This window comes from Lonchura striata, chromosome 3 (genome assembly GCF_050655825.1).
Source record: "Lonchura striata isolate lonStrDom1 chromosome 3, ASM5065582v1, whole genome shotgun sequence".
Lineage (NCBI taxonomy): Eukaryota > Metazoa > Chordata > Aves > Passeriformes > Estrildidae > Lonchura > Lonchura striata.
Window position 1 is genome coordinate 110,076,069 of NC_140705.1, and position 13,630 is coordinate 110,089,698.

Consider the following 13,630-nt stretch of genomic DNA (forward strand, 5'->3'; position numbering starts at 1 on the left):
TGGAGAGTTTTCTTACTGTACCATCAAGAGTGCATTTGTTGTTTATGAAATATTACAGCAGAGAAGATTTTTTTTTAATTTCTTTTTAAAAAGTAAGACTATAGCAGTGGTGGTAGTGCCTCTGGGATAACAAAGTTTTATTAGAAGGGGGAAAACTGCCACAGCAGGGTACAGTGGTGAATTCACCAGATGTAGAAAATCCCTTCACCCTCTTTAGTCTGCAGTAGGAATGATTAAGTTTCTCTCTTGGCACAAACTTTTTGTTTAGCAAGTAGGCCTGTCTCGCTGCAGATAATGGCTGTGGTGGGGTGAGAGAAAACTCCTGCTGACTGTAGACAGAAGTACCTGAGGAAGGTGACTCATCTGAAGGGTTTTGTTTGTACACACTTAGACCAAAGTGGGGATATTTTGCTAACTGGTGGCTATCAAAGAGTAGCACATTTCCAGCATTCACCAACACAGCTTGGTACCTTCAGCAGTCCTTCAGCTGCATGAAGTCTAGAATTTGGTCAGTTGTCCCTGACCCTCCTGTCAGCTCCTGCCAAGGAGCTCCTCTCTTGGGTGCCTGTTCTGTACAGAAGGTGCTGGAGAGGGAATGAAAGCAAAGTGATTCCCCTGACACCTCATTATCTCCAAATACCTGAACTCCTCTAAGGTTTTCCATCTTTGCAACAAGTCTTACTGCTTGGATAAGAATTGGTTCCATCTCTCAGTTTCCTGACTACAAAGTAAGTTTGGGCCAGTTTTCTTCGCATGGATAAACATGGTGATTACTAGGCATGAATGAGGAATCTTAAATTCTACATTGTGGAATATTTTCACATTGTTGAAGATAACATAAGAGCAGCCCATGGCTGTTTGCCCACCTGGTTCATGCCACCAATTATTTGCTCAAGAAGGGCTGAGGGTCTGGTACAGTCTATGTAAGGCACTGCAAAACCTACCAGTGGTTTCAGTGACTTCTAGTTGAAATTGCTTTGTCAATAGTCTTTGCTACTTTTGCTACTTTCCTCCAACAAAAACGTTGTCTTTTTTCATAAGGGGAATTATCTGTGTTCTTTCACCGTAGCTCTGCCTGTTTACCCTGTTGCTTTACTTACACTGTATTCTTACCAACATTTAGTTTGTTCATGTTTCCATTAAATTCCACCAGGAATGGTCTTTTAGGGCTAGTTTTCAGTTTGCTGTTATATTCCTTTCTCACCCAGCAAATCCAACTGCTGTATTTTTTTCCCCACTGCATTATTCAGCCTTGTACTCTTTCCCAGGTTTTCCTCCTCCTTCCATGCAGAGGAGTGTTCTGTGCTGTGCCTTGTTTTTGTTTTGTTTTGGATTTTTGTTTTGTTTTGTTTTTGTTTTTTGTTCTTCCTTTCTGCTTTCGTCATTTCCTTGTAATGTCTCCCTGAAAAGAAAATAAGCAGAGAAGGAGCCATGGAAGGAGGCAGTACAGCCATACTTAAAATACATATGGAGTGATGGATAGTAGTTCAACATAATGTCTGAGCCCTCCTCACCTGTTTTGTTGCTTTATGCTAAGCAGAACTGCCACACTCTCTCTCTTTTAAAGATGGATGAAAGGGTTCAAACAGCAAAAACAGTCAGTTCAATCTTTTATGCTTGCAAAGCAAGGCTTCAAAATGTAACTTAAAGCTGTCTCTAGATGATGCAGGCTAAATGTGGCAGCAGTGGCAAGTTCCTGGACTTTCCCACAAGGGTACCAGAGGAATTTTGGGGCTCCTGTTCCAGAAACAGCTGTCAGATAAACAAGACTCAATGTCAGGATTTGCATTCACTCATTTACTTCATGAGTTGTAATTCTGTTACAGGGTTTTATGTTTTCTAATGATGTTGTTTTGAATTTTCTTTTAATAGTAGTGTCATTACTTACTCTGGAAGTATACTTCAGTTGCTTAGACACTGCAGTATTCCAGGTACATCTCTCTTTTCAGAAGGAAATTAATTCAGTGTTTAACTCATAGGGGTATCTTCTGCAACCTGTTTTTAATGGGCAAAGCAAAGATAAATTCAATATAGTGCAAATCATAAGAATAATGTCCAATGTCTTCTAGCCTCCTTTCTTGGGGCAGACCTGCCAGGCAGCATTACAGAGAACTCCGGTGGGAAAACGAGATGCAGAAAGTGCTGCCATCAGTCTTTGCCTGCACTTAGCTAAACCCATTGACATTCACAGACTGTAATGGCAGGAAAGCTTTCCAAAACCATTTGACCAGAGAAATTTGAGTTATCATCATTGCCGTATCTCAATCTGACAGGGAAAATGATTTGTCGGTCAAAATGTCTCGTAAACACAGACATTTGATTCAATTTAATCAGAGGCAGCTCCTTGTGCAGAATGTGGGTGGCTCATCCCCAGGGGAAGGGGGAATGGAAGAGCAGGGAATTCACTCCTGCGCTGTGTCAAGGTCGCTCTGGCTCAGCAGGGAATGCATCAGCAGAAATGCTGACTGCCTGGGGAGAGGGAGCTTCTCCCAGGCCTGGGGAGCAGCTCCCCATTCTGGCTCAGCATGCCCATCTAGGCACTGAGCTGGGACTGAGGTTTGTGTGCTGGAGTCAGCCAGAGCCTGCTGGAAGAGGGAAAATCCAAGTATCCCTTTATCCCTGAATGCCACGGTGAGGATGGTGCTGGCCCAGTGCCATCTGACAGCACCCAGCATTTCTTTCCTTCTGCAGGCACTTGTAGGCCTGAGCAAATCTCCTTGTGCTAATGGGCTTATTAAGATCGAGCCAGTGCACTTTGCAAGTCTACACAAAGAGAAATTAGAGCCCAGATTAGATTAGGGGCTGAAGGCTGGGAGCGTACAGCTGTTTGCGAAATTGCACGCTGAATTTCTTTTCTGAATAGACTTTTACTGGTAGGAATTTGAAGGCAATCATTAGAGCCATCAGCCTTTGAATGAGAAATTTCAAGGGACATTTCAGCATAAATCTACTCCTCTGCTATAAGAAATTATTCCTGATATGCTTTGGGCTATGGAAACCAATTACATGAATTTTGCACAATAACCTGTTTCTCCCAAATAGGGGTAGCACTCCTGGCCATAAATAGACATCTTTTTACTTCCAATTAACTGTGTGGGTGTGTAAATATGAGGAAAACTGCCTTTTCAACTTGAGTTTAATTAACAGAAAACAATGGGGGAAAGTAATCATCATTTACAGTTAGAATATGAGGCTCTGGCCATCCTTATTCCCATCCTCTGCAAGCCAGCTGGAATTGTGAAAACAAACCCTTTCCCATTAAATCATAAATACTGCAGGTTTTATTCCTCACTGACTCCTAGGCTCCAAGATTTAGGAAAGCGTAGGATATTAATTTCCAGAGCTAAACTTGTTATAACTCACAGTGCTCTAGTTGTCATTTAAACTTCAGGTGTGTTTTTCTTCTATTGCAGATACTCCAGAGCTGCCCTGTAATCCCTGAATCCTACTGAATTCACACCCTGGCAATACAGCAATGTCAAAGGGGTGCAACTGGGAATTCTGCCTGGCTGCCAAACTGCCTCGTGTCACCCTGCTTCCAATGGCTGCTGACAAGGTATGTGTTTTACCTGCTTCCAAGTGCTTTAATCTCAGTATTAGGAGAAAAACAAGCCATTATTAATGTTTAAAGCCATTGTTATCATCTCTCTCTGCCAGCTGGTTCTGTATTAATGTTAGTGTTTCTAAACTGAGGCTTTGTATGTGTGACTCAGGCTCCCATGTCATTAGTTTGAAAACCCTGAGAGCATTTTCTTACACAAAAATTGCACAGGGAAAGAAGAGGGTCTTTTTATTTACCTTCAGATTCCCATCCTTGAGGATTTTCTTGCTGGGTATTCTCAGGTTGCAGGTGCAATTAGAAGATTTAATTGATTTTGTATGAACAGTGGGATCCCTTCATTCCCCAGGAGAAGCAAGTTTCATTAAAACCGCCACCCAATATCATGAAACATGCAATTAAATTCTTGAGCTGCCAATATAGTTGCAAAAAATGGTTTATAAAGCCCCAAATGATAAACATGTTGAGAGAGGAGGCTCTGGGGGGGTGTGAGCTGATCCAAGCCCTGCTCTAACAGAGCTCTGGGTGCTTGGTGAGAGGCACAGCACTGCTCAAAGCAGATCTAGTCAAGCCTTTAGCCCAGCTGGGCCAGGACAGCTGCAGCCACAGCACCTGCATGTCTCCTGTGTGGAGGCAAAGCTCTGTAATTGCTGCTGGACTTGTGTTCATCCATGTCTGTAAAGGCCTGGTTGGGAGATGGAAGGGTGGGATGGACCATGAAAGCTTCAGTTGCATCTTCTGGGCCCCTTGCAAAGGTTGAGCTTATTGCAAAGCTTTTCTTCCCCAGCAGTCATGGCACTGGGAAAGCAAAAAACCAACCCCCAAACTTTGCTGAATAGAAAGGGAGTGCTTTATGCCAATTTTTCTTTCAGTTGCTTGGCTTAGTGCAGTGATGGTAGCACAACATGGGGGAAGTTGTGACTGCCAGGTTGAGATGTGGACTCATATCCAGCCAGGATATGAGGATTTGGCTGGGAGGGGAGAAAAATTTTCCTTTATTAACTACATTTACATCTTACACTGAGAAGAGGATCAAAGTTTAAACTGAGCAGGCCAGCAGAACAGTGCTGGATCTGTGATCCAGCTGTCCAGGTGTATCTTCCCTTAATGTTCTCTTGAAGGATTGATGCACAATCAGAAGTTCATTTGAAATTGTGGAAGTCATAAGTGAGGAGCATTGGTAGGTCAGAAGGAAGAGACACCAAGAACTAAACTTGCTATTTTGGTCTGTTTTTTTCCTTCCACTATCTTCAAAAAAAAAAAAAAAAACCAAAAAAAACCAAACAAACAAAAAAAAAACTCATCTACCACAACATTCCTTTCCATTCACAATTAGGAAAAAAAATTCCTTCCAGGTACTGAAGAAGAGAATATGTGCAGGGTTCTGTGGTCCCTGGCCATTAGCCCTGGCTGTCTGCTGTCCTTTCCTTCAGCTGCAGTCTGCTGAACTCCTGTCTTCCCATGGGAGATGGACCTTGTGGCCTTGCACACAGAAATTGCAGGACAGTAGGTGTCTCTCATTCAGGTAGTTGCTGTTTTATTCACCCTTTGAGGCACTGGAGCGAGGTTGTCTTTTTTAAGTAAGACCAATATTTGGCATAATTTGTGATTTCAATTTTAAACAAGATTGGTGTGATTATGTAGCAGCAGATGCTGGGAAACATGAAGTGTTTTATCTGGCAGGTCCTATCTCTGTATAGGTCTAGCAGGCCAAGAGACAGAGCTTTCCTGGGAAGCCTCACCACAGGAACAGCATCCAGCTTTTTCCCTTTGTCCTATTTTTCTTTATTTTTCCCCCAGCAGCCGTACTATTTTCCTAACTTAAAAGCAAAACCTGTTCCTTTTCTCCTCATTATGCAAGTCTGCAGAGAGAGAGGGTGCAGAAAGATGGGCAGAGGCTGGGAGCATTTTCATCCTGCTGAGGCTGTGTGTGTGTGAGCATCCCCAGCATCCCGGGGGGACCCTCTCTGGGAAGCGCTGCGGTGTGCGGTGCCGATAAGGAAAAGAAACAATGGCTGTGATACCCAGAGCCTTCACAGAATTACCTGGTGAGGATGTTGCAGAGTCAAAAGCTCCCTGAATGGAGCAGATGTGCTCACTCCTGAATGTTTAACTCCTTCTCTTCCTTTTAACTCTGTAAGTTCATGCACAGCGGATAAGAGCATCCGAATTTGTGAATGCTGAGGAAATGGCACTTGTGTTTCTCCTCACTTGCAAGGGTTTATAATGTAAATGGGAAGAAATGATGATGTCTGACTCAATTCAGAAAGCTGAATGATTTCTTTATTATAACTATGCTAAAATACATTAATATACTATATAAAAAAGAAGATCCTAAAACTCCATACTACTTTCTCTGACTCTAACACAACTCGTGACCCTCTCTGAGAGTCCAGCCCCAGGTGGGTTGGATTGGCCATTAGGCTCAAACAATCCTCACCAGAATCCAAACAAGCACTCACTCCAGGTAAACAATTCTCCAAACACATTCCACATAGGAAAAACAAGGAGCACAAATAGAAATTGTTTTCTCTTGAAAAATCCTGAGAAGGAGAGAAATGTGCTTGCCAAAGGTTTGCATTTCCTTTCTTCCAGGGCCCCTGTGAGACCTGTAAACCACTATAGTGTACCTCAGGCCCATACCCTATATGAAGATTTAGAGATGCCCAAGCTGTGCCTGGCAGAGGTGGACAACCTGAGATGTCCTTGCTTGAAATCCTCAAGTGGAGCTGAGGAACCAAATTTCTTATATTATTGATGCCTCATTTCCTCAATATTGCCACAAAGATTTATGTGAAGGGACTTCCAGAGTGCTAATGGAATTACCTACCTAAATCTCCCCCATGCCAATGGCAGGGAACGCTCTGGTTCTTTACCCTCATGTTAGTGCTGGGTCAGTAACTGAATTATTTCTTAGCTAGCAAAACAAAAAGTCTTTGATTTTTGTTGGTAGTGTTGAGGCCTTTTAAATACTTGATTTTTAATACCTTTACTTTACTGAAATACAAAATAAAAAACATTTTGATAATTTTTCCCATTCCAGTGCCAGCAAGGGTCAGTGGTTCCACTCAGTAAACTCTGCCTTTTTTTTTTTTTTTTTTTTTTTGATTAACAAAATGCCATCCTGCAGCATTCCACTTATCTTTGTTTAGTGTGCCTGCTCCTGTCAGGACTTTAATGTTGCTTCAGATCTGGTGCTGATTTTGCTGAGAAGTCCTTTCCCATTGCCTCATGGCTGCCAGTTAATTTCCTAAAATCCCCCTGGGTTTAGTGTCTGTGCCAGGGCACAGAACTGCACTGGCTGAGCTTGGGGAGGATAAAAAGAGCAGCACAATCACTTGCGCAGAGCAGGACCAACTTCTGGTCTGGTGAAAATGACTGGAAGAGTAGGAATAGTTCTGGAAAACCAAGATGGGAGGATACAGCTGGGGCTGGGCAGCCTCTTGTGTGAAACCACTTCTATGAGCCTTGTTCAAGCGTGTGCACAGACCTGGGAATGATGTATTCCTTGTCATGGGGCTGCTCCTGTGGAGCTGTGAGTGTTGGCAGGAAAGGTGACCAGGTCAGCTGCTCCAGGACAGTTGGGAGGACAGTTTGTGCCTACAAAAAGAAATACAAGTGCAGGACACTGGAAGTATGATAGTCTGATGATTAATGATAGAAATGTGTTTGAGGAGAGGAAAGTAAGCAGGAAAAAATGAGCCTAAATTAGGCTGCAGCTCCCTGGGCAGAATACTCAGGTTATAAATACTCTGGCAGCATTTAGAGCAGGGCTGGCTGTGCTGGCTTCACCTTGCTATCTTTGACACTCTCTGTGTTTATTCATGCTACTGTTGTGCTGTGCTGACAAAGCCATCCCAAGTGTCTCTGAGGTGTGGAAGGAGGCTGTGCATGGGTTTGGCAGCAGGATTGACTCTTGACTCTGCTGGAGAATGTGGTGGTTGTGCCTCGTTTGCCATGGCAGCATTTCATTGTGAGCATTTCACTGCTCAGCTGGTGCCAGGGATGCTGGGTTTAAAAAGCAAGTGACTTTTCCACACCATCACTGAGTCACCCTGATCTTTGTGATCAAGCTGGCACAAGGGCTTGAAAAGCATCATCACCATCCTCTCCAGCCCCAAAGCTGACGGGCAAGGGAAACTGAGGCATGAAGAGGAAAATGTGGGGTGCTGATGTCTCAGCTGGGCCGGAGAGCTGGGAGCAAAGCAGCAAAATGCTTCTTGTTGTCAGGCTTAAGTCCCAGCAGATTTCAGCCTTCAAAGCCTCCCAGTGATTGTTTTAGAGGAGCAAAATAGCTATTGCTGCAAGGAGCCAGCACCTGCAGTGAGCTCCACCTCTCCCTCCCTTTGTCAGGGGATCCAGCAGCACCCACAGTGTGTGCCAAACCAGCCAGGCACTGGGCACTGTTTGCTGAGCTGCAGTGTTTGGGATCACTGGGAATTGCTGCATTGCTGAGTGCAGCCAATCCATCAGCAGCACAGCACTGCTCCTCAAGGATCCCAGCCAGCTGCTCCTGCCTGCTGTGCTGCACGGAAATGAAAAGTGCAAGCCAGCCTCTGGTTCCAATGAAAATTCTCTCTAATCTGGAATAGCTCTACCCTGAGCTAAAGGGAGGCGCCTTTAATATGATAGTAGAGCTGCTATGTCAGGATTAATACTTTTTTTATTTGTAAAAGAAGAACTTTATTCATGCTGTAAAAAACTTTAGTGCAGAGAGTTGACTGAGGTAATGTTTTTCGAAGCTGAAAATATCAGTAACTCAAATAAAAGGCAACAATTATTGCTTTTTTTTTCTCTCTTTTTCTTATTTTAAAGCTCTTGAGAATTTATTTCCTGGTGTCATTGTTGTAACTCCAGATCTAAGGAATTAATTTGCATTCGTGTCAATCCCATGTATGCCTCTGTAAGTATTGTGTGCAATTCAGACTAAATGAACAGCTAAACTAAAGCTGGTACTGAGCAAATCAAGCTGAAAACTGTGTGTATGGGCAGGAGTAAAACATTTTGCAAGAGCTCCACTGTGCCATCAGGTGTTCTCTTGGATGATTTATACAAAAAGACCACTTTGATTTTTGTTTCTGTATCAGACACATTATGAGGCCAGTACTGATTTCCTGACTGTGTCAGTTTTCTTGATTTTAAGGAAATTTTCTAGGCCCCTCTGTCTGCTCAAGAGACAAGCAATGCATCCTTTTGGGTTTTTCCTTCATAATCACAGTTGCCTTTGGGGCCAGTTGCATCCCTTTCCTGGAGCATAATTTCCAGCTCCAAAGGAACCACTAACCATTTTCCTTAGAATATACTTTGAAATGTATCACCTATTCATTACCGTCCTATTTTAAATTAAATAGGAAATTAATTATTTTGATATAAAAAACTTTAATGATTCCTCTCTCCATGAGAACTCATTAGGCTTTATTTAACCAACTACCCCATGCACACTGTGGTCTTTGCAAATAGAAGCTGTAGTTGTGTGACAGGAAAAATATACTCCATGAACATGAGGAAAAAAACACCCTGGACAGCAGTCTAGTCTGCAAAATCAAAAATCAGATACCCATAGTTTAGGTAAATTGAAGCTGAAAGAAAACCAAATCACTTTGCAGTGCCAGGATGAATGAGAAGCCAATCTGAATATCAAATTGACCTTGCTCCAGGGGAGAATAATTTGGTATTATATATATGTTGTCTCTGAATGTGTTGCCTACAGACAAACTAAGTGGTTTTCCTGGAAAAAGAAGAAAAGAAGGTGAATATAAAGTCATAAGGAATTAAGGGTCTTACTCCCAAGTCAACCCTGAGATAATTTTTGAACTAATACACTTTTAAGGGAAAGCAGCACTGCTTTAAGGGAAAGGTGCAAGATTTTTTTGTGGTAGGAATGTTCATTTATGCATAACTTCTACAGCTCTTGATGCAAGTTTTAGCACAGCAGCTTGAGGACAGTATTAATGATCACAGGACAAGTAGAAATGTGTGTATGAGAAATGGAGAAAAAGCATGCTGTAGAGTGGGTATTGAGAAGCATATCCTGGCCTCAGTGAAGGTACTGTAAACTTTGTTATGAATGTCCAAAAAAATAGTGATTTTTGTTTTTAAATAGTGATTCTGTTATAGAGCTCCTGTAGCCAAGCAGCCCTCATGAAATGCTTAAAGTACCTTGGTGTGTTACTAAACCCACCACCCTGAGAGCAAGAAGAGGAGTGGTTTCATTCCTGAAGCCTCACTGTCAGGTCTCATTAAGGAACTAAGTGTTCTCTTTTTTCCTAATTACCCTGTGCAGACATCCCTGGTGCTGTTCAGCTTCATTTTATGGCCCCTGCAAGTAAAGTGCAGCTCCATAAAAAGCCAGCCCAAGATGTGCAGGGTAAGACCTACTGGGTGGGTGCAGAGTATAAATACCAGGACTAAATGACAGGGTGGGTTGGCAGGAGCAAGAGTGGGAAGATTGTGATTGTTTGTTACCCCTGGGTCTTGGGGGAGTTTTGCCACCAAATTCCACTAAAATGAGAGTTTCAGCCTTAAAAGCATCATTCAGGGGCTTGTTTTGTTAAATAAGCTAGCAAATATTGTACATTAGTCTCTGACAAGGCTACATTTGGGTGAAAACCATGCTGAATTATTTATTTTGCCATTAATGTCACACAAACCACTGTAAGGAGAATTATATGGGCTGCAAAAGCGAGCAGCTCTAAGTCAGGTTCAAACAAATAGAATTGTTATTCTTCAATACCAGTGGCAGGCTGCAGCTGCCTAATGCATCCAGGAGAGGATGAGAAGTGAATGGTAAATCAATGGAAAGGTTCACACCTGACTGGCAGCCCTTAAATAATGTAAAGGGTCCCATGGCAAACAGCAGAGTTATACAATACATTAGCATTTAAGACCAGTGGAAAGACATGCAAGGAAATGTCCAGGAAGTTTTGGTCTTGTAGCTACAAAATTTAAAGAACTGGAGAAGTGAGTGCATGGAAATTGGGTGGAAAGCTCAAAGCATGCTTTTACAATGAGAAAATAAAGAAATTTTAATTTGTCCAGACTGACTTTGGTTGGCATTGGCATTTGGTAAGGCCAGAAAGGGTCTCGTGCTGTGCAGGGCAGAGGGCTTTAGGCAGTGGTGCTCCCTGGAATAGCTGGGGCAAGGAGGTGAACCCAAGGCCACTTTGGGAGTGCAGGCTCAGCCCCTGCTTGTGCCACACGTGCTGTCTCTAAGCCATGCCACACTGGTTTCCACAACTCTGATGCTTTGCCCACCTCTTGCCAGCTGTGGAAAGACCATTCAAGTCTGGAGGTTTTCAGCTGTCTTCTGTCTTTCACAAAATAGCTTCTGTTTCCCTGACCAAACATCATAAGGAGTAGGATGAACACAACTGAAGTTGTATCTAGCAGTTACTGAGGTCTGCTAGACTGGTTCTGTGAGTCTGTTTAATGTGCATTGCCTGCTTCTGGGAATCTATACAATGTGCATTATTGCAAATCCTGTCTGGACATGCGTGCATGCCAGCTTGCACATGAGTGTGCTCTCTCTCTCTCTCTGAACTGTGAAAAGTCTGAACTTTGCATTCCTGACCCTAGAAATGGGTCGTAAAGGGACCTTTGATGTGTGGCTGTTTGGTGTGCTGAGAAAAGGGAAAGAGTATAAATGTCTGTGATCAGATGGACACACCTTCATGTTATGATTAGTTTATGGCCATAAACTAAGCCACAAGAAGTTTCTCTCAGCATGAAGGAGAGTTCCTTTATGTTGAGGGTGGCAGAGCTGCCAAGAAAGGTCATGGAGTCTCCCTCTCTGGAGACATCCCAAACTCACCTGGATGTGTTCCTGTGACACCTGCCCCAGATGATCCTGCCTTGGCAGGAGGTTGGACTGGATGATCTCTGGAGGTCCCTCCCAAACCTAATGATTCTGTAATTTTGTGTTTTCCCACTACACATCAAGATGGAAGAGAGTGAGGCTTGGCAGGGCTGGTGTTTGATTTGTGATTCAGCAGCAGAGTTTTGGTGGGACATTAGGTGTACAGCCTGAAAATTATGTAGTGATGAGAAATGCCTTAGCAGCACTGTGGTGCTGAGGAACAACTGTAATGAGGCAACAAGACTGTAAAACTTTGGTTTATTAAACTATTTTCTATGTTAATGGTTAAAGTTTATGGAAACAGGATCAGAGATACATTTAGGTTTTTAAGAAGCTGAGGCATCATTTATTCTGCAGTGAGAAATGAAAGCTACTAGAAAGACAAAAATGAACATTTTGTGTAACTACAGTGAGGATAAGCCTGTCAATAAATGAAGGCTGAGAGTTTGTTTTAACATGTCTGATAGTCCACAGCAGACTGAGAGGTTTATATGCAAGATTTCATGGACTAAACTATGTATTGTAATGCTTGGATGCATCCTTTAAACAGGCACAGCCATCAGAAGGAGCTTCTGATAACCAGGAATGGGCTAATGAAATTAATTGCAAAAATTTTCACAGCAATAGAAAAAAATTAAAGTAATCATATTTTTAATTTAATGATGGGAAAAATTCTGCTTTGTTTTGTTTATGAATACTAATTTTTAAAAAATGGTATTACTAGATTAGGTAACACCATTTGCTTCAGTGTCCCCTTTGACCTGCTGATGGAGATATGAAAAGTCTCTCTTCCTGGGATTTCTCCTCTTTTATCTACCACCCATCAGTTTCCTCACTTGATCTCCTTTTCCTGGTTGACTGCTCTCAAGTTCTCCTGTTTTTCTTGAGTAACAAATGGCACAGACTCACCAGAAGGCTGGTTTGCACAGCAGCAGCTTTACTGCAAACATCTCTCTTTTTATAGACTGTTCCAATACAGTCTATAAATTGGTCAATTAATCAATACATTTCACCTAACTTGCTAATTAACAAAAACACCTTTCTTATAAACAATCCTTGAGAAAAACAGGAAAACAGAGAGTAGGAAAACACCACCTGCAAGCTGTTTATAGTGACTCACCTTTTCTCTACAACTCCCTAAAGTCTCACAAGTCGGCCCAGAGAAAACTTACCTGGTTTTCTCGCTCTCTGACCAGGCTGTCATACCCACATTTTCCCTTGGTTTTGGTGCCTCCAGGCTATGGGGTAAGAGTTAAGCACAGCACAACAGTGGACAGCTGATCCCCTCTTTGACAAAGAAAAGCAGCAGGATCTTTTTTCAGCCACTTGGCTGGAAATTCTCAGTAGGTTCCTTTAGTTATGAATTGAACAACTTAAAAGGTGTCTCCATTAGCAGTTGCCTTTCTTTACTTGGCTAGACATTGTTGTTATTTATTCTCCTATGAATTCCTCTGTCACTGCATGTATGTGTGTCATATATCATGTGGGATACATGATTATTGGTTACTTGTGTGGGAATCCAGAGCATCCCTCTGGCTGCCCTGGCAGGTCTGGGACCCTGGCAGGGGTCAGGAACCCCCCTGGACAGAGCCCCCAGAGACACTGGCTGTGATCTCTGTCCATGGAAAAGAGTTTTCAATCTTACAGCATGAATTACCAGCTCTAAGTGTTTGATATCAGTAATAATTAAGTGTGGCATGGGTGCAAAAGTAAAATTTTAGGATTCTAGATAAGGGGTCCAACAAGATGGAGGAAATTGGGTGTGCCTTGTCCTTTTTCTCCTTCTTCATGCCCTCCATGTTTCACTGTGGTGTTGGCATTTTTCTGTTGGTTCAGGCTGGGGACACACTGTCCAACGTAGGTGACAGATATTGGCACGTTATTGTAAATCCAGCCCAGGGAGTTTCTGGTATTTAATGTTTGTCACATCCCACTGAGGGCAGAGCCCCACACGCTGCCCTGCAGGACAGAGCTGGGCAGGGCAGCAGAACATGTGAGAGATAAACAGAATAAACAACCTGGAAACCAGCACAGACCAATTATGGCTTCTGCTTTGGCAGCGGGGCTGAAAGACAGAGACTTTCTACAATCTTGGGATCATCAATGGCACAGATTCCGACCACTTGGATCTGTTCTTTTTCCTCCCTAAACCATGGACAGTGATACTGAGCAGCATAGGCCAAATAAGCAGCCCTCAGGGACCTGCCAGAAATAGT

General features: G+C 42.9%; 1 long non-coding RNA gene across 2 annotated transcripts in view; it reads left to right on the forward strand.

Moving 5' to 3' along the window:
• Window positions 1-13,630, forward strand: part of LOC144245984 (uncharacterized) — a 49,289-nt gene that overhangs the window by 12,705 nt on the left and 22,954 nt on the right. Inside the window, exons 3-5 of one of the 2 annotated variants that reach the window (XR_014954048.1) lie at window positions 3,414-3,556; window positions 6,155-7,431; window positions 8,375-8,462. This is a non-coding gene — a long non-coding RNA (uncharacterized LOC144245984). The remainder of the gene's footprint in view (window positions 1-3,413; window positions 3,557-6,154; window positions 7,432-8,374; window positions 8,463-13,630) is intronic. The other variant, XR_014954047.1, reaches the window with a different exon arrangement.